The sequence below is a fragment of the Leptodactylus fuscus genome, chromosome 6 (genome assembly GCF_031893055.1).
Source record: "Leptodactylus fuscus isolate aLepFus1 chromosome 6, aLepFus1.hap2, whole genome shotgun sequence".
Taxonomy (NCBI): Eukaryota; Metazoa; Chordata; class Amphibia; order Anura; family Leptodactylidae; genus Leptodactylus; species Leptodactylus fuscus.
The window spans coordinates 108,192,741-108,213,917 of record NC_134270.1 but is presented as its reverse complement, the minus strand read 5'-3'; positions in this window follow the sequence as shown (position 1 = coordinate 108,213,917).

Here is a 21,177-nt window from a genome sequence, read left to right as displayed (position 1 = left end):
GAGCACTGGGGCCTATTTAAAAAAAATGTTTTTTTTTTGCACGGACAACTTTCTTAAATATAAAATTTGCAATATGGTTTTATCACCTCTCCACCTTGTGGAATTTCTTACTCATATTCCATTGAAGACTGTCACAGCGTTTGTCTGAAAATACAGGACTTTTCCTCTGCCTATTTCAATTTTAAAACGACAGACCCCCCACAAATCCCATTACAATATATGGATTCTGTTAGATTCTGTTTAGTGGTCCACCTCTCTGTTGTTGCTAATGTGATCCTAGCATTATGTTATACTGTCATAAGGCTGGACAAAACATATATAGTAAATATTACCAACCTTCCTAGAGATAATGAATCTGCATATATCATTGGCCCTCCCTATCTTTATATAGTACTTGCCCTTTTCTTAAACCCCAATGAATATCAGGGATCTACATAAACAACAATCCCTAAATAAATACTTGTTACGCTAGGTTCACACTAGCGTTCGGCAGTCCGTTCTGTGCATGCAGAAGACGGAAATCTGTCAGACTGGGTCCGGCCGTTTTATGCCCTCCGCCGCGAAACCGTTTTTTAAAAATTGGACACAGAGTACTGCATGTCCGACTCTGTGTCCGATTTAGAAAAAAAACATTTCGCGGCGGAGAGCATAAAACGCTCACCGGCTCTCACGGCCGGACATCTTTCAAACCCATTCAAATGAATGAGTTTGAAAGAGTCCTGCGGGTTTCCGTCTCCTGCCTCTGTTTTGTGCAGGAAACGGAAACCTGCAGAATGGAGTCCGGGCGCAGATGTGAACGAGCCCTTACATACGGTACTTCTGTCATATGCTAACAAGACCCTGAGCATCCATCGTAAGTATACAAATGTCATTTATGACCACAAATAAGACATATCACTTCTGGTTTAACAAGGACCGAAAATGGAAGAGACCACACAGGTTAGTTATATCTATATTCCATATTTACCTTATGCAATTTTCTGCTCTATTTTTCTTTTAGATCTAAGTTGAAAAACACTGTAGGAAATTGTTACTTAAAGGCTAAAATTTTCATTTTTTTAATTAGGCCGGCAGAGGTGAAAAAAACAAAACAAAAAAACCCCCATAGCTGTACCTGGTTCTTCAGTGCCTCAGTGGAAGGGACACAGGGCGTCACAGCTGGCGAGGACTTCCGCAAAAGAAGACAACCAAGCAGCAGGACCACATCAATATGGCAGTACACCAGAGCACCGGGGACAGGTGAGTATGTTTTATTTTTATTTTTTTCACCTTCCCCGGGCTTAATTAAAATTTATAATTTAGTAATTCCTTTATATATTAGATGAGGAAAAAGAAGGCTTGTGAATGAGTTGTTTTCCAAGGTGACGTGACTTGAGCACTTTGGACCCGGTTGCCCATATTGTTTGCAGGTGTGGGAATGACTTCTAGCTCTGTCTGACTGCACATCTGTGTCCGGCTACTTAGTTGCAATCTGTGGTTTTTCGAATGTTTTTCTTGTTGTCCTTTGAGATCCACCTAAATGAGACTTTATCAGGCCAGAAACACTCCCAGAGATAAGACTTCAAACAAAACACAGCCTAAATACACCTCTTAAAAGCCACAAAAAATGTAGTTTCATAAATGTTTGTTATGCGATTGGCAGATAACGGCGAGGATCATTGTCCAACTGCATTGTATCCCAGAGATTCTAGACCAAAGCACTTCTCCTATCAGATAAATGGATGACTTATTACTTCATATCTGAATTAAATGTCTAATTGTCGACTAATCTGATCTGTATACTCAGCAGCCAGAGCTGTTCATTAGGACTGACCCCAGCTCACTCTGTAGGTGGTGCACTATTTAATCCCGTTCTTGTACTTTACACCATAGGACAAAACATGAGATATGCTCTTCTGTCATCGTCTTATATTCAATAAGGAGACTGATGAATTGATACAAGAACAAGTTCAGGTCCCATAGGATGGTGCAAAAAAAAATTTGACTGAAGAAATTTAGGACCAAAATAAAATACAGGAATTGATGACCACTAGGTGGCACAACAGTACAGTTAAAGAGGAAGCTTGTCCATCTTTCAACTCTTATTCTTTAAGGTTTACTAAATTGTAGAAGCAGTTTTCTTAAAAGGGAAAACCTCTATGAGACCTCCACCCAGAATTATACACAACATAATCTCATGTGTAATTGTGCTGGCTTTATTTGTATACTGTATTGTGTGCTGACAGCATGAACCACACAATAGGATGAACACCCCTACATCATGTCCATGCTGCAGTTTGCATATAGCAAACAGAACTCTCTATTGCGATATTTTCCTTTAATTGTTTTGCCATTCAAACTGTCCATATAAATGAAGTAGCTGAATGCTTCTTCAACCAACAATGATCTCTACATTACTCCCCATACACATGCACACTCAGCTTGCCTGGGCAGTACAGATCTACTGAATGGAAGAGGGAAGAAAATCTCTATCAGACTCCCCTGGCAAAGTCTTGTCTGTCCCAGAACAAAATCTTTGGGCACTTGAAACAAAACTGCCAGATTATTATCTCACTCATATCTGCCATGGAGGAGAGTCAGGAAGACCCCATACATATTAGATGGCTGAATCCGCTGATGGGTTTGGCCATATATAATGTTCATGGGTTGCTTCTCTTTACCTATGTATAACATATAATGTTAATATCTAAACAGTATACTGCAGGGCCCTAACTGTGGCTTTTCATTGTACCCTAGCAATGACTTTTAGTGCATGATGGGAGTTTTTATGACAGCTTATAGAACACTGCGGTAGGAGATAAAACACTGCACTGTGTAGTGTATCCTTCTCAGTCCTTTCTCTCTAATCGTCAATCTCCAGAATTGTTTCTAGACTCCTTTGCCTCAATACCAAGTACATCCTCTTCTCTCTTTATGCTCAATATGGCTAACTTGTCTTGTTCCAATGGCTCCTTCCTCAAGAGGTAATGTCAGGATGTGCTGTTCTGGCACAGGCTGAACTCAGTTCAGTTTTTCTTCCTATAGAGCTTGGCAGCTGCCCTCCTCGGACTCCTTCCTCACATCCTTGGCACATTGCTTACCTACACTGTGTACCAATGCAGAGAAGTACCTTACTTTGTGCATTGTGATAGCTCACCATGGTGTATGGTGCCAAGTAACAATCCTAACCCTGCTACATCTGTGTCTTAAAAGGATTTTCCCATGAACATAACCATATTATATTTAAAGATTTTGCAAAGTTTTAAAGATTTTCTCTAACCATCTTAGTGATGACTGTCTGTTGACTTGATCTGTTGCCAGTGGATACCACCATGAATGCAGGAGCTTTCTACAATTTGAAACCCAGCCATGATTTCCTTAGTGTGGACGGATTATCTTCTAGTGCATGCCCAATGTCTGCCTGATAAACTGGCCACATCAAGGAAATCATGGTTGGGTGTCTAAGAAGTGCCAGACTATAGAAAGTTCCTGCATTTATGGTTATATGTAGAGATGAGCGAACAGTAAAATGTTCGCTATTCGATATTCGTTTCGAGCAGCCCCTCAATATTTGACTACTCGAATCGAATATCGAATCCTATTACACTCTATGGGGGAAAAATGGTCGTTTCAGGGGTAGGCAACATTCGATCAAACTGAACTTACCAAGTCCACGAGTGAGGGTCGGGCTGGATTCTCCGAGAAGTCTTCTCCTTGCAGCGTCCCCGCGGCATCTTCCGGGTCTGAATTCACTCTGCCAGGCATTGGGCCCGGGCAGAGCCAACTGCGCATGCCCGCACTACAAGAAAATGGCCACTTAGAGTCAAAGCGGCCATTTTCTTATAGCACGGGCATGCGCAGTCGGCTCTGCCCAGGCCCGATGCCTGGCAGAGTGAAATCACTCTGCACGGAGAAGACTTCTAGAGGTAGGAGAAGAACCAGCGTTGATTGGCCGACTGTATAGCATTCAGCCAATCAACGCTGGTTCTACATCAAACTTTTCCATTCGAATAGCGAGTGGTACTCGATCGAGTACAAGTATTTTGAATACCGTAGTATTCGATCAAATACCTACTCGATCGAATACTACTCGCTCATCTCTAGTTATATGCATTTGCTACTGATCAAAACAAAAGACGGTCACCATTAGAGTTACTTAGAGAATCCTTAAAACTCTGCACATTTTTTAAATATTTATATTTGAAAAACTATTTAACGTTAAAATTATAAAAATCCATCTCTAACTATAGTTATATTCATGGTAATACCGCTTTAATGCTTAAAAGGAATGTATCACCTATTTTTTAATTTATTTCTTAAAACCAAATATTGAAATCCATCACTTCTTTGTAATCTGCATTATACTTTCTATTGTTAGGTTTAGTGGTTACAGCGAAAATTGCACTTAAAAAAAAAAAATATGAAGATAGTTCCTAAGAAATATGTTTAACATAAAAATTTGGTTTTAAAAGTAACCCTTTAATTTTCCATGTTTATATGAAGTAGGCTGTATTTAGGTTACAAATATATATAAAAAAAGGTATGTTCAGGTCACCCTTACAAAATCATCAGCTTCATACTGGTATGCACGAAGACAGGTGGACTTATACAGCTGATAGTAATCCGAAGCAAGTGAAGAGATCAAGTTCAGCATCAACCGGACGATTAAAATTTAACTTTTATTCCATATCCAATAAAATCGGTTCATATAACAACCATAAGGCGTCAAAGTAGATGTATGAATGTACAACAGCTACGCGTTTCAGAACATGGTTCCTTCCTCATGCCGTGAGGAACTTACAAATATATATATATGCAAAGCTAAAGATAGTGGTGGCCCTAAGAAATACATACTGTACAATATCCACAAACGATAGGGGAAATTTTAAGTAAACCTGTAGGACGCCTAATGTAGTCCTATCTGAGAGCAAGATTTGATAGAGGGAGAGAAGCTGATTAGCAAAAATCATCTGATGGGTTTCCTTGATCATATTTCTTATATTTCTGTGTAGATGCTGAGTCCCTGTTGTCTTGCATTTTGTATAGACACTTGATAAGAACCCTATTCAATATTTGTATCAACAAAGTTCTACATAAATAAGACAATGCTACAGAATCACAATGGCACAGTTGGCCCAATTTGAGACCACTAGTCTTTCTAGGACATGAATTTGCACCCCAGCACTTTTTTCTTATCTTAGGAGAGAAGTATAACCTTCTAGCAGTCTTGTCCTCCTTGCTAAGGTTAGTATGACTATGTCCAAGAAGGGACAGAAGCAACACAATAAATAAAATGACAATTTTTATTAAGTGATAATAAATATGAAAACATAAATTACACATAAACAACAGGGGGTAAATGCTTCACAAAGAGGCAGGTGGTGTATGGTAATAAATAGTGTATAGGTCTAGGGTGAAAAAAGTATGCACATCACAGTCAGATAATAAGGGTTCACATATTGTTGCAAGTGTGGCAGTTCCAAAGCAGATAGAAATATCCCATAGGTAAGAATGCACAACAGAGAGACATATGTGAAAATTATATACATAGAAGGTAAAGAACCAACCCTAAGACCATAGTTATAATATAAAGCACCTACCACCCGTACCGCGCCCCGACGCGCGTTTCGCCCAACAGCTTCGTCAGGGGGGCGTCTTAGGGTTGGTCCTTTACCTTCTATGTATATAATTTTCACATATGTCTCTCTGTTGTGCATTCTTACCTATGGGATATTTCTATCTGCTTTGGAACTGCCACACTTGCAACAACATGTGAACCCTTATTATTTGACTGTGATATAAATACTTTTTTCACCCTAGACCTATACACTATTTATTACCACACACCACCCGCCTCTTTGTGAAGCATTTACCCCCTGTTGTTTATGTGTAATTTATGTTTTCATATTTATTATCACTTAATAAAAATTGTCATTTTATTTATTGTGTTGCTTCTGTCCCTTCTTGGACATAGTCACACTTAGTTTATTTTTGAAGCAGTTGCTTTTTTGTGTGCCTTGTGTTGCAAAATTTGTGCTCCTTGCTAAGGTTGTTACATCCAATGGGAATAATTATAGGGTCTCCCTGACCTGTGCCCCATCTTCTTCATGGGCAGCTAAAATGCCTGTCTTTATGGTATAAATTGTGGATTATAACAGGGTGGTATATGGAGATCAGTCTATGACGTCCACATGAGTGTAGCTGTATTATTGGTTGCTGTATTTATATGAAGTTTCTTCTCGCAGATCATTTATTCCAGGATACGTTTCCTGTAAATTACCCGGAATCTGGTCATTCCACATTCCCCCATACACTGGACATTTAGCAGTTACAGATTTGTCATTCCTGTGGTTTAGAAAATAAACAAGAAGTTCTAAACATTTTTTCTTCTTTGCCCACTTTTCTTATTTCGTCTGCTCCAGTCTTGCTGTAATGTGTGTGTTTTCTTTGAAGCTCATAGTTTGTCCTTATTTTTGTTGGAAGAAGATCAAAAAAGTCGCTCCTAGTTCATGAGCTGGTAATCCCTATCTCAGAGACGTCTCTGGATGCCATGTTGTGTGGTTCTCTTGTCAGACCCAGTGTTCAGTGTCAAACAGACAATCATTTAGCCATGCTGTCCCTGATGGTGCCAGTCAGAAACATTATGTGCCCACCCGAGCGCACTGACCCCTGTTGTTAACCCTTCTATAACATGTAACTATATTATTTAAGTAAATGTCCTCCCACATTGTATTGTTTTCTTATTGAAACAGGGACACAATTCTGGGCTGATTTCATAACATAAATTGCATTTAAAGCTCCATTTTATTATTATTTTTTTATTATAATAACTCTAAACTTTTTAAGATGATCTGACACTTGGAACCTGAACAGATACTAAAACCACCAAGATCAAAACTACTACTGCCTCGATAAACAAGGGGGATTTTGTTGTCTTTCTGTTTATTTAAATACACAGTCCAGTCATATTAATGTGACCACCGCCTACTTTTGACATTAACGTGAAATAACCAGTCACAGAAGGCATGTGTCATAAGTCATCTGAGTGCACTCATCATTGTGGAAGGCACAATGGATCAACACAAGTATGCATCTATCCTTGCAGACCATGTTCACCCCTACAGGCGAATTGTTTCTCCTCAGGGTGATGGCATCTACCAGCAGGACAATGCAACGTGTCATAAAGCTCGCAGTGTACGTGCGTGATTCAAGGAGCACCAGGATGAGTTTACCGTACTCCCTTGGCCCCAGACTTGCACCCAATCGAGAATCTGTGGGATCACCTCGATCGGGTTGTTCGCGCCATGGATGCTCAACCACGTAACCTAGCGCAGCTGGCCACGGCACTGGAGTCGGCATGGCTCAACATCTCAGTGAACATCACCACAACATCCCCTCTCTTCCTACATGTCTCGCAGCGGTCCGCTCTGCAAAAGGTGGTTATTCTGGATTTTGACAGGTGGTCACATTAATGTGAGTGGACTGTGTAAAAAAGCGAAAAGCTGCTGGTTTTTTTCCATCCAAAAACGTGAAAGCTTTTCAGAACAATTCTCCCATTTTTACTTTAATATTGAAGACAATAATAGCGAATACCAAGGGAAAGTTTTCTACAGTCCTATGAAAAAGTTTGGGCTCCCCTATTAATCTTAATCATTTTTAGTTCTAAATATTTTGGTGTTTGCAACAGCCAATTCAGTTTGATCTATCTAATAACTCATGGACACAGTAATATTTCAGGATTGAAATGAGGTTTATTATACTAACAGAAAATGTGCAATATGCATTAAACTAAAATTTGACTGGTGCAAAAATATGGGCACCTCAACAGAAAAGTGACATTAATATTTAATAGATCCTCCTTTTGCAAAGATAACAGCCTCTAGTTGCTTCCTGTAGCTTTTAATCAGTTCCTGGATCCTGGATGAAGGTATTTTGGACCATTCCTCTTTACAAAAGAATTCAAGTTCAGTTAAGTTTGATGGTCACCGAGCATGGACAGCCCGCTTCATACCATCCCACAGATGTTCAATGATATTCAGGTCTGGGGACTGGGATGGCCATTCCAGAACATTGTAATTGTTCCTCTGCATGAATGCCTGAGTTGATTTGGAGCGGTGTTTTGGATCATTGTCATTCTGAAATATCCATCCCCGGCGTAACTTCAACTTTGTCACTGATTCTTGAACATTATTCTCAAGAATCTGCTGATACTGCGTGGAATCCATGCGACCCTCAACTTTAACAAGATTCCCGGTGCCAGCATTGGCCACAAAGCCCCAAAGCATGATGGAACCTCCACCAAATTTTACAGTGGGTAGCAAGTGTTTTTCTTGGAATGCTGTTTTTTTTGGACATCATACATAACGCCTTTTTGTATGACCAAACAACTCAATCTTTGTTTCATCAGTCCACAGGACCTTCTTCCAAAATGAAGCTGGCTTGTCCAAATGTGCTTTTGCATACCTCAGGCGACTCTGTTTGTGGCGTGCTTGCAGAAACGGCTTCTTTCTCATCACTCTCCCATACAGCTTCTCCTTGTGCAAAGTGCGCTGTATAGTTGACCGATGCACAGTGACACCATCTGCAGCAAGATGATGCTGCAGCTCTTTGGACGTGGTCTGTGGATTGTCCTTGACTGTTCTCACCATTCTTCTTCTCTGTCTTTCTGATATTTTTCTTGGCCTGCCACTTCTGGGCTTAACAAGAACTGTCCCTGTGGTCTTCCATTTCCTTACTATGTTCCTCACAGTGGAAACTGACAGGTTAAATCTCTGAGACAACGTTTTGTATCCTTCCCCTGAACAACTATGTTGAACAATCTTTGTTTTCAGATCATTTGAGAGCGGGCTGTCCATGTTCGGCGACCATCAAACTTAACTGAACTTGAATTGTTTTGTAAAGAGGAATGGTCCAAAATACCTTCATCCAGGATCCAGGAACTGATTAAAAGCTACAGGAAGTGACTAGAGGCAAAAGGAGGATCTACTAAATATTAATGTCACTTTTCTGTTGAGGTGCCCATACTTTTGCAACGGTCAAATTTTGGTTTAATGCATATTGCACATTTTCTGTTAGTACAATAAACCTCATTTCAATCCTGAAATATTACTGTGTCCATCAGTTATTAGATATATCAAACTGAAATGGCTGTTGCAAACACCAAAATATTTAGAACTAAAAATGATTAAGATTAATAGGGGTGCCCAAACTTTTTCATAGGACTGTATTTGTATCCCTTTTTCTTTCATTTATAATGTCTGTTTTTCTGGTACAGTTTTCTTTCCAGACAGACTAGCATAGTGCAGTGCTGTACCCAAATATGCCAGATAGGAGTACAAGTTTAGTATGTGCAAGATTAGAGTGGTAGTACTGTGCTGTGCCCAGGTTACCTGAGGCACCTAAATCAACTGCTACTTACTGTGTTATTGCAATAAACAGCGGACCATACTTTTTACTCATCTGTCTACCGTCCTGTCCTGGCTGCCCTACGCTACTGCCTCTAGGCGGTGCTACACTTATGTCACAACGATGTACTGTTCTTCTGCATCGGCTAAAGCACACCATGGAGGTGGCAGTGGTGGGCAACCAGGATAGGAGAAAGTACAAGAACTAAATCATAGTATTTGTACTACTGCCGCTCCTATAAAGGCAGGATTACAGTAGCAGTACCCATAAGTGCAGGATAATAATAGTAGAACTGTGCTGTGTCCATACGTACAAGATTAGGGTAGTAGTATTCAGTGGCGCTCATATATGCAGGAGGAAAGGGGTAAAATTCTCATGGCACTACAGCACCCAACAATGAAGTATTCATTGGCCCATATCTGCTATATGAGGGCCATGGGCTTGCTGTCAGTGGCGGATCCAGGTTTTGCGGGACCCTGGGCAATTGACTTTGGCGGGGCCCTACTTACTGGGGGTCTTGCACTTCTAACCTGTACTTCCCAACTGTTGAAGACTAGAAAGAGGGAACAAAACGTGCGCCGCGCCGCAGCAAATTAGGCCCCGCCCACTTTTATGTTGACTCCGCCCATTCTCGTTCAATGTTCATGTGATTCCACACAGTATAATCCTCCTACAGTCACCCGTAAATTATATCTCCCCCATTTTCATATACACCCTTCATCTACCCCTAGTTTCATGTCCCTCCTCTATCTCTGTCCCCAGTTTCATGCCATTCTCCCCCTTTATCTGCCCACAGTTTCATTTCCCCCCCCCGTCTCTGCCCCAGTGTCATGCCATTCTCCCTCCTTCATCTGCCCCAGTGTCATGCCGTTCTCCCCCCTTCATCTGCCCCAATGTCATGCCATCCCCCCTTCATTTGCCCCAGTGTCATGCTGTTCTCCCCCTCTTCATCTGCCCCAGTGTCATGCCGTTCTCCCCCCTTCATCTGCCCCAGTGTCATGCCGTTCTCTCCCCTTCATTTGCCCCAGTGTCATGCTGTTCTCCCCCTCTTCATCTGCCCCAGTGTCATGCCGTTCTCCCCCCTCCATCTGCCCCAGTGTCATGCTGTTCTCTCCCCCTCTATCTGTCCCAGTGCCATGCCGTTCTCCCCCCTCCATCTGCCCCAGTGTCATGCTGTTCTCCCCCCCTTCATCTGCCCCAGTGTCATGCCATTCTCCCCCTTCATCTGCCCCAGTGTCATGCCATTCTCCCCCCTTCATCTGCCCCAGTGTCATGCTGTTCTCCCCCCCTCCATCTGCCCCAGTGTCATGCTGTTCTCCCCCCCCTCCATCTGCCCCAGTGTCATGCCGTTCTCCCCCCTCCATCTACCCCAGTGTCATGCTGTTCTCTCCCTCTCTATTTGTCCCAGTGCCATGCCATTCTCCCCCTCCATCTGCCCCAGTGTCATGCTGTTCTCCCCCCTTAATCTGCCCCAGTGTCATGCCGTTCTCCCCCCCTCCATCTGCCCCAGTGTCATGCTGTTCTCTCCCCCTCTATCTGCCCCAGTGTCATGCCGTTCTCCCCCCTCCATCTGCCCCAGTGTCATGCTGTTCTCTCCCCCTCTATCTGCCCCAGTATCATGCTGTTCTTCCTCTCTTCATCTGCCCCAGTGCCATGCCGTTCTCTCCCCTCCATCTGCCCCAGTGCCATGCTGTTCTCCCCCCTCCATCTGCCCCAGTGTCATGCCGTTCTCACACTCACACACACACTCACCATTCCTCGTTCCCCCGCAGCTCTCTCCCTCATACACATATTGTAGCCGCGATGTGATGACGTCATCACATCGCGGTTACAAATGCCGGAGCTCAGCGTTAAAGCAGGAGCTGAGCTGTGACAGCTCCTGCTTTAAACGCCTATGTTGTCAGCTCATCGGCGTCCTACCGCCGATGAGCTGAATACATAGGCGTTTAAAGCAGGAGCTGTCAGCTCCTGCTTTGATGCTGAGCTCAGTTGGAATCGGGACATGCCAAACAGGACCATTTTGTTAGGTCCTGGCCGCGCCGCGGGGCCCCGCTAAGCGCGGGGCCCCGGGCGGTTGTCCGGCTCGCCCGGCCCTGGATCCGCCGCTGCTTGCTGTACTTGCCATTCTTTATCAGATCTAGCTCTAGAAGAGCTTCTCGCTCTCGTATTGGGGGTGCCACACCACCAATGTTGTCTGGGTGAATCTGGGGTCTTCTCTTTTCGGATGATCTTGAGAAGGAGATGGCATTTCAAGGTTTCAGCTTCACCACATGCTGGGACACCACCTCATCCAAAATCTAAATATACTTCTTGAATGTGGCAGAGAAGATGATGAATTTGTCCAAATCAAACACTCGTGCACAGCTCCATCAATCTCAAATGTACGGTAGCAGGCATGTTGTTCAGCCCAAGCCCCATCCACTAAAACTTGTGCAGCCCCACTGGCATGATGAAGGTAGTCTTTGTTCAATCCCGCTCAGCACCTGCTGGTAAACATGAGGAAGATCACGTGTTGAGTAATATTGAGCTCGCCCCATAGTTGTCAAGGGCTCCTCAATTTTTGGCAGTAGATATGCGTCTTGGGCGGTGCAAAAAATAAAAGTCTTGGAGACAGGAGTGGGATGTGCAGATAACAGATGATATAATTCTAAGGTCATTGGCAGAACGGAGAGCATTGTTAGGGTGGGAGACATTGACGAGGGAGATATAAGGAGTCGCAATGGTATAGAACGATTTATGAGTGCATGTGATAATTTTATATTTAAAGTTTTGTAAATGCCAACTTTGTCCAAACAGTATGGTTTTTTTTAAAAAAAAAAAATTGATGACATTATTTAGACCATTACATACAACTACCCTGCTCTTTGCGCGCGTGCGCGCGCACACACACACACACACACACACACACACACACACACACACACACGCAGCTTTTTGGTGCCACTAGGGGGCTAGTTCTGGTTCTTAGTATTGGGTTATCACTACTTATACAGCTGAAACTGCTGTACTCTTATTTCCAAATGACATTTTTTGCTTATGGCCCAGTGATTTTTTTTATTTTTATTTTTTAACCCTATAGGGATTTTACCTATAATAAAGCCAAAGGTGATATATGAGAAAATTGGAGTACAGACACCAGCAAGTTATAAAGAAATTTGCTGTTAAAATGGTTCTCCAAGACTATCATAGGTCATCAATATCAAATCAAGGAGGATTCAATATCTGGATTACCCCCAGATAAGCTAATTGAAGGGCTGAAGCATTTCTCTTCAAACAGCTCAGCAGTGGTCCTGGGAGTCAGACTTCACCTATCTAATACTGAAGATGTATCCTAAGGATAGGTCTTTCTCAGCAGCTATCACTGTTGCTTTGCAGCACAGGAGTCACGGTTTCATATCCAGCCATAGACAACATCTGCATGGAGTTTGTATGTTATTCGCATGTGTACACGGCTTTCCACTGGATACACCAGATTCATCGGACACTCCACAGACATATTGAAAAGGAATTTAGATTGTGAACCCTCCATGGGACAGTAACAGCTGACAATATATGTCAAACACTGTGAACTATGTTGCACTATACATGAAAGCTAAACAAATAAATTTAGTCCCATAAAAACACTTTTTTTGTCAAACAATGAACCACTTATCACTTTTTTTAAAATTTTAAATGAACATTCATCTCTAAACGCGTAAATATTGTATGAAATGATCTTACTGTGATATCACATAACTTGTGCACCAGAATATTTAACTCTTTTGATCATGGTATGGTGCCCTCTATCTACAAGCCAGGTAGAAGGGTATAGTAGGGCTGAGCAATTAATTGTGAAATAGTCAAATCAGCTCAATTAATCAATATGAACTTACATTGATTATTTCAATTACTTTGCATCCATGCCATCTTGTCTCAATCTTGCCATTGACTAAAGGATATGTCTCTAAGTTATCCAACCAGAAATCAGTGGCATGGTGTGGCATATAAATAGGGGACGTAGCTCATAAAAAGGTCCACTTTCTGCTTCACTTGATGGAATGTAGTCCCTATTTTGAGGTCCTATTTTCCTCCATAAAATCAGCGCCACATTCTGTCATCAATCTGTCTCCCATTATTTTCAATGGATGTGTGTATTTTCAATTCAAATGTGTTTTTCTTAGGGAGCGTTCACACTACCGTCGGTGTCTGAGAGGTAGTGTCCGCTCCTAGTGTCCGCTCAAAATCTGTCACGGACATTAGGAGCGGACACTAGCTGTGTCCGTGACACCTGTCATTTATTTCAATGGGCATCGGGTGCGTTCTTTTGCACTCTGTGCCCGTCCTTCCCTGTCCGCAAGTGAAGATGTCCGACTTCTCAAGCGGACAGAAGAACCCTGCATGTCGGGTTTTTCTGTCTGCTTGAGAAGTCGGACATCTTCACTTGCGGACAGGGAAGGACAGGCATGGAGTGCAAAAGAACGCACCCGATGCCCATTGAAATGAATGACAGGTGTCACGGACACAGCTAGTGTCCGCTCCTAATGTCCGTGACAGATTTTGAGCGGACACGAGGAGAGGACACTACCTGTCGGACACCGACAGTAGTGTGAACGCTCCCTTAAAGTCTACAAATGTGACGTATGTATCAGAGGTATGTTATTTATCACTATGATGTGCTCTCTAACAGGGTTGTGGCCGTTGAATATTCTTGAGGGGCTAACCTAAAAGGGGTTGTACAAAGCTATAAAACTATTGATAGGGTGTATAGGAGCACTTGGGTATCTCTGGCCTATCAGGACAGGAGAACCAGAAAGGGTTTCTATAGATCAGGGATAATTTCACAACTTGGTACAACCCCTTTAATGATCCTGATTAGTACTGCCCAGTCTTGGTGCTTGGTCTGAGGTCTTCTTCATTCTGCATCTCACTCCTTTGGTAATTGTCTTGAGACTTCCTCAGGGACACTCAGACAGGTGCAAACACACCTCGGATACACCGATCTGTTTATTCCCATGCACATTAAGGGCCGTGCACACGGAGATAACGTGAGTGCATTTTAGCATAATACACGTGTATAGAATACACGTGTTAAAATAACACTCCCATTGACTTCAATGAAATTTTGTACACATGTAAAAAAACGCGTCAAAAAACGTGCCAAAAACCGCAATGCATTTTTTTACGCGTTTTTTACATATGTAAAAAATTTCATTGAAGCCAATGGGAGTGCTATTTTAACATGTGTATTCTATACACATGTATTATGCTAAAATGCGCTCGCGTTAACTCTGCGTGCATGAGCCCTAAAAGTTGATTTTCTCTGAAACAATGTGACACAGAAAAGTATGATTACTTACAGCCCCACCAATAGCATATAAATGGTTTGGAAGCTGTTATGGTAGTGGAAGGCCGCCATAGTTACCTTGGTCACCCATAATTCTGCTGTACAATTAATACTGTATATTAAGATTTGCACTGCTCACAGGCCTTGGGTGCTAGGCCATCTTAAAAACCACCTTTAGCAGGAGACCCCTCCAAGTTGTTACACCCACTGCCTGAAAGTTAGCCAATCACATCTCTTGCCTGCAATTTTATCTTGTTGTCCCTGACTATCCTGTTTAATGTTTTGATGATTTGTAGACCAGCCCCTTGAAATCTTTATTCTCTTGAAGGACTTGTTGGACACAGAGGAGTCTTGGTTTCTGGTTTCTTCTCCACATTCAGTCATTTCTTAGGACATCCGTAATGATTTAATAGACTTGGCAACTCTCATTTTATTGCTTACTTGTTCATACAGATATAAACACAACACAGAAACAGTTGGTGGCAAATCTCCCAGACCGATTAGCTGAGCCTGGAAATAACACACCGCAGGGATCCTTGATCCGAAGGAATTTATATGAGTCTTAATGGGGTCTGGAAGGTTTTGTCACTCTGGGTATCTCGATTCATCTTATAAAGCGGAGTGAGAGGCATTGAGCTCGGAGTGCTTGCCTGATGCCTGCTTCTACACCGCACCGCAGATCTGAGCCATTTATTGGCACTCAGCGGAATCATGAATTAAGGGCTAGGACTTTCACTATTCGATGCCAGAATGAAAATGTCTTAACTGATGATGCCGAGGGTGACTTACAATGGAAAGAACCTGTCGACCGAGCAGCGGCTCACACACACGTCGTAAATGACATATTGATGGTATATTTTGTCTAATGAAATACTAATATTTAATTTTCTGGAGTGACGGAGCTTTTATAAAACATGGGAAGGCAAAAGTTTTATGGTTTCAGGAGAAATACAAATGCTAACCAGCAATAACAAGACTGAGTTATAAGGTTACCGAATACCATATGACTGCAACTACAGTATGGAAATACTTTTCAGACGACTGCACTATACAAGATGCCACAATGACCAATTGGATCAGGAACAATAAAAAACTAGACAAAAAACCAACTAGATTGTAAACCCCAGAATGATGTCATATGACCACTAGTCACATCAATGCCAATAACATTGAATGAGTAGTCAGGTTAAAGAGTAGGGTAAGGCCGGGGCTCCACGGGACGTAAACGCCGCGATTTGCCCGCAGCGGAGATGCTGCGGAAAAAAACGCGGAGTTGTACAGTGCAGGCAAAGTGGATGGGATTCATGCAAATCTCATCCCCACTTTGCGGAAAAGATCGCAGTGCAGATATGCTGCGATTTGCAAAACCATTGCGGTTTTGAAAATCGCAGCATGTCAATTAAATCTACGGAAACGCCAGCAGCTTTCCCGTAGATATAATGTTAAGAGAAAGTCCGCAGAGGAAAATTCTGTGAACTTTCTCTTAAAAGTGCTGCGGAAAGAACCGCAATGCATTCACGCAGTGGTTCTTCCTGCAGCGCTTTAGTGCAGCGGATACGGCCCGTGGGGCCTTAGCCTTACTCTCCCACCATATTAGACTTGGCTATACAATTCTGGATTACCATGAAATGCTGTCATTATCAAATCCTAAAGGACAAGTGCTGAACTGTTTACAGGGTTATGCAGATCTTGTCTTACAAGAGCAGTGAACAATTCATACAAGATTTGGGCTGGTTTCACACAAAGCATTTTTTTTTCTTTTCTTTTTTCAAATAAAAAAACACTGAAACACTGTTAAAAAAGAGGTGGACAGATGTTACAGGTTGTTCAATAAAGAATTATGAATAAATGTACATATATGGTATTTCTTTATTTGCAACATGATCTATCTTCAGGAAGACTCCGCTTTAAAACATTCATTGAATTCAGGGTGTATTCAAACGGAGTAACGCTCCGCGCATTTTGCTACAAATTACACGTGTAAAAATACATGTGTGAAATGTAGTAAGCCATTATGTTCAATGCCTTTTTTTTTTGTTCGTATAACACACGTTATTTTGCATGCGCAAAATAACGCGCGTTATATGAACAAAAAAAAGGCATTGAACTCAATGGCTTACTACATTTTACACGTGTATTTTTACATGTGTAATTTGTAGCAAAATGCGCGGAGCGTTACTCTGTGTGAAGGCGCCCTCAATGTGAGGCGAAACAAACACAATGCGTTTTTTTGGGAAAAAAAAAAAAATCAAGAACCAATGTTTGTTGACACAGATTTTCCAGGTCCATACCGGATTGCGGAAGTGAAAAAAATTCGTCAAAAAAACCATGAAAAAGCAACGCAAAACCTGCATTGTGTAAAAAAACGCATTATAAACCATTTTCTAATTCCTGAAGTAGTATTTTTCACTCTGCAAAAACTCTGTGGGAACATTCCCTTACACGGCTGGGTTAACAGTCTTTCCCAATAATTGTTCCATGTAAATGCCCAAAGATCACCTGAGAAGCTGCTGCAAATTTATTAGGTGATCGCACCTTTTATGCAACAAGAAACATGCTAGAGCTAGATTGTCCTGCCGTGTAGAGATGAGGATATGCTGCTGACTATTGCAAAGTTTATGGGGATGAAGCATTCACTTCAGAGACATAACTATGGGGGCTGCAATAGTAGCGGGTGTTCTGCCACATAATATTGACCACTATTCTTACTAGTACAAGTTAGCCAGAAGCCCTATTACAGGTTTTGCATTTGGACTCAAAAGCTTCAAGTTACACCTCTGATTCTTCTCTATACATCTCTATGATCTGCTGTATTTCAACACAATAAAGGCAATGATAGGGAACAATCGCTTCCAGTAATGTCCATTCCTGACCACTACCTGCTGGGTCACCCTGTAAAAAAACCATTAAAAAAAAAGTAGTTGTAAAAAGAAATATATGGTTAAAATATACAAACGCCTCTGACATTATGAATGATCTTCTTAGGGTGCGTTCACACAGTGTAACGTGCCGCGTGATGCCGTAAACGCTCCCATTCATTTCAATTGGAGTTAGGATCGTATACGCCGCGTTATTTTGCGGCCGTGATTTTGTAATAAGGCATTTTTACTGACCTAAGCCAGTCCAGGACAAGCTGTCCTGGACTGGCTTAGCGTCACCGTCTCGGCAGCCTGGCACGGGAAGCGAGCGGTGGATTGGGGAGGCCCTGTAGACGCAGCGCTGCTTTAACTTACCTATTAGCAGCGCTGCTCTCCCTGCCTGCTCTCGGCCTGCTAACGCCGCCCTCTCTGCTCCGCCCCCCTCCTCCCCACACGCCGGGTGATATGGCCACGCAATCAGGCTCGCACCCGACGTGTGCCTGCATCCTACGCGGGGGAGGGGGGGGGGGTCGCTCTGAAGACCGGACAGAGGACCGGACCAAGAAGAACAGGGAGCTGCAGGTAAGCGGACACCGGTGGGGGGAGGGGGTTAATCACTACACAGCGTGGGGTCCAAAAATTGAAACAATTTTTGGACTACATGCTGTGTAGTCAGGGGTGAACCTAGCCTTTTTGCCGTGGTGGGGCGGGGATTGGGGGGGGCGCGGCGGGGATTGGGGGTGTGTGGCGGGTGTTGGTGGGGGGGTTGGGATCGGGGGAGCTGGCTTTCTGACATCCGCCTCAGGCGGCAAAAAGGCTAGATTCACCCCTGCTTCACACGGAGTTTACGCTACGCTCATTTTTAATGTAAACTCGTTCAGAGTGAGCGGCGTAAATAACAGATCCCATTGACTTGAATGGGTGCCGGCATACGAGCGCTCCCCATTGAAATCAATGGGAGGCTTTTTTACCTATTGCTTTAAATGTGATACGCGCGTGGAACATTGAAAGCAGCCCCTCAGGAGGTTGGGGCCCTGGCACTCAGGCCCAGTTTTAGACAAAATGGGGCCCTGGGCAAAATTAAAAGTGGGGCCTTACTTGTACATACAACATAGTCACATTCTGTTAATTCAATGTTTTAAGTGGTTGTTTCTAAATTTCCAAGTTTTTCTTTGCCTAGGCAAACTAGTTGCTTCTGTGCCTTATCTTTTAGGGCTAGTTCACACGTAGTTTTTTGGGCCGGATTTTGACGCGGAATCCGCGTCAAAATCCGGGTCCAAAAACCGCCTCCCATTGAATTCAATATGAGCTGGTCATTGCCTTTTTTCACGAGCGGTATTTTACCACTCACGAAAAAAAGAAGCGACCTGCCCTATCTTGACACGGATCTGTGTCAAGACAATCCCTCTGGACTAGACCCATTCATTTGGGCCTAATCCAGAGCGGAAAGCCGCGACTGTTGGAAGCCGCGTAAGTTGCGGTTAGCCGCGGCAGGTGCATTGTGGTCCAGATTCTGCCGCAGCTTCCTGCGTCAAAATCTGGACCAAAAAACTACATGTGAACTAACCCTAAAGATCAGGTGCAAAAGCAACAAGGCACATGCCCCTCCCCACACTAAAAAATATTTATATACACACAGAGTTATCAAATAGGACCGCTATACCAGGACTAAATACTGTCACATCACTCGCTGATCGCTATACCAGTACTAAATACTGTCAAATCACCCGCTGACTGCTATACCAGGACTAAATACTGCCACGTCACCCGCTGACCGCTATACCAGGACTGAATACTGTTACATAACCCGCTGACCGCTATACCAGGACTAAATACTGTAATGTCACCCACTGACCACTATACCAGTACTAAATACTGTCATGTCACCCCCTGACCGCCATACCAGGACTAAATAATGTCACATCACCCACTGACTGCTATATCAGGACTAAATAAGGGGAAGCCTGATGAAGTGCGTTTAGCAAGAAACGATCGTCGCTTCATTAATCTTTGTATTCCATCTCACCCATCCCTGTCTGTGAATGCTGTCAAAGTTCCCGTTTTATGGATGAAAATTAAAGTTTGTTAAATTTTACTATTGGCTGGTGAGTGCCCTGTTTTTCTACTTTTTTGCTATATGGGACTGTTTCTAATTTTCTGCAAACAGTGAGCACCACCTTAATGCCGAGGCATCAGACCGGAGATCCATTTAGCCTGTGGCATAGTATTGTTTGGTGTATGTTCACACTCACAGAACGGTGCCGCTGTTTTTGTACTTTTTTGGAATTTATCCAGGACTAAATAATGTCACATCACCGGCTGACCGCTATACCAGAACTAAATACTGTCATGTCACCCACTGACCGCTATACCAGTACTAAATACTGGCACATGACCCACTGACCACTATACCAGGACTAAATACTGTCACTTCACCTGCTGACCGCTATACCAGGACTAAATACTGTCACATCACCTGCTGACCGCTATACCAGGACTAAATACTATCACATCACCCGCTGACCGCTATACAGGACTAAATACTGTCACATAACCCACTGACCGCTATACCAGGACTAAATACTGTCATGCCACCCCCTGACTGCTATACCAGGACTAAATACTGTCACATCAACCGCTGACCGCTATACCAGTACTAAATACTGTCACGTCACCAGCTGACTGCTATACCAGGACGAATTACTGTCACATCACCCACTGACCGTTATACCAGGACTAAATACTGTCACATAACCCACTGACCACTATACCAGGACTAAATACTATTACATCACCCGCTGACCGCTATACCAGGACTAAATACTGTCATGCCACCCGCTGACCGCTATACCAGGACTAAATACTGTCACATCACCCGCTGACCGCTATACCAGGACTAAATACTGTCACATCAACCGCTGACCGCTATACCAGGACTAAATACTGTCACGTTACCCGCTGACCGCTATAGCAGTACTAAATACTGTCATGTCACCCACTTACCGCTATACCAGGACTAAATACTGTCACATCACCTGCTGACCACTATACCAGGACTAAATACTATCACATCACCCGCTGACCACTATACCAGGACTAAATACTGTCATGCCACCCGCTGACCGCTATACCAGGACTAAATACCATCACATCAACCACTGACCGCTATACCAGGATTAAATACTGTCACTAGAGATGAGCGAGTACAGTTCGGATCAGCCGATCTGAACAGCACCCTCCATAGAAATGAATGGATGCACCTGGTACTTCCGCTTTGACGGTGGCCGGCCGCTTAACCCCCCGCGTGCTGGCTACGTCCATTCATTTCTATGCGAGCGCGCTGTTCGGATCGGCTGATCCGAACAGTACTCGCTCATCTCTAACTGTCACGTTTCCCGCTGACCGCTATACCAGGACTAAATACTGTCACATCACCCGCTGACTGCTATACCAGGACTAAATACTGTCACATCACCCACTGACCACTATACCAGGTTAAATACTGTCATGTTTCCCGCTGACCGCTATACCAGGACTAAATACTGTCACATCACCCACTGACCGCTATACCAGGACTAAATACTGTCACGTCACCCGCTGACCGCTATACCA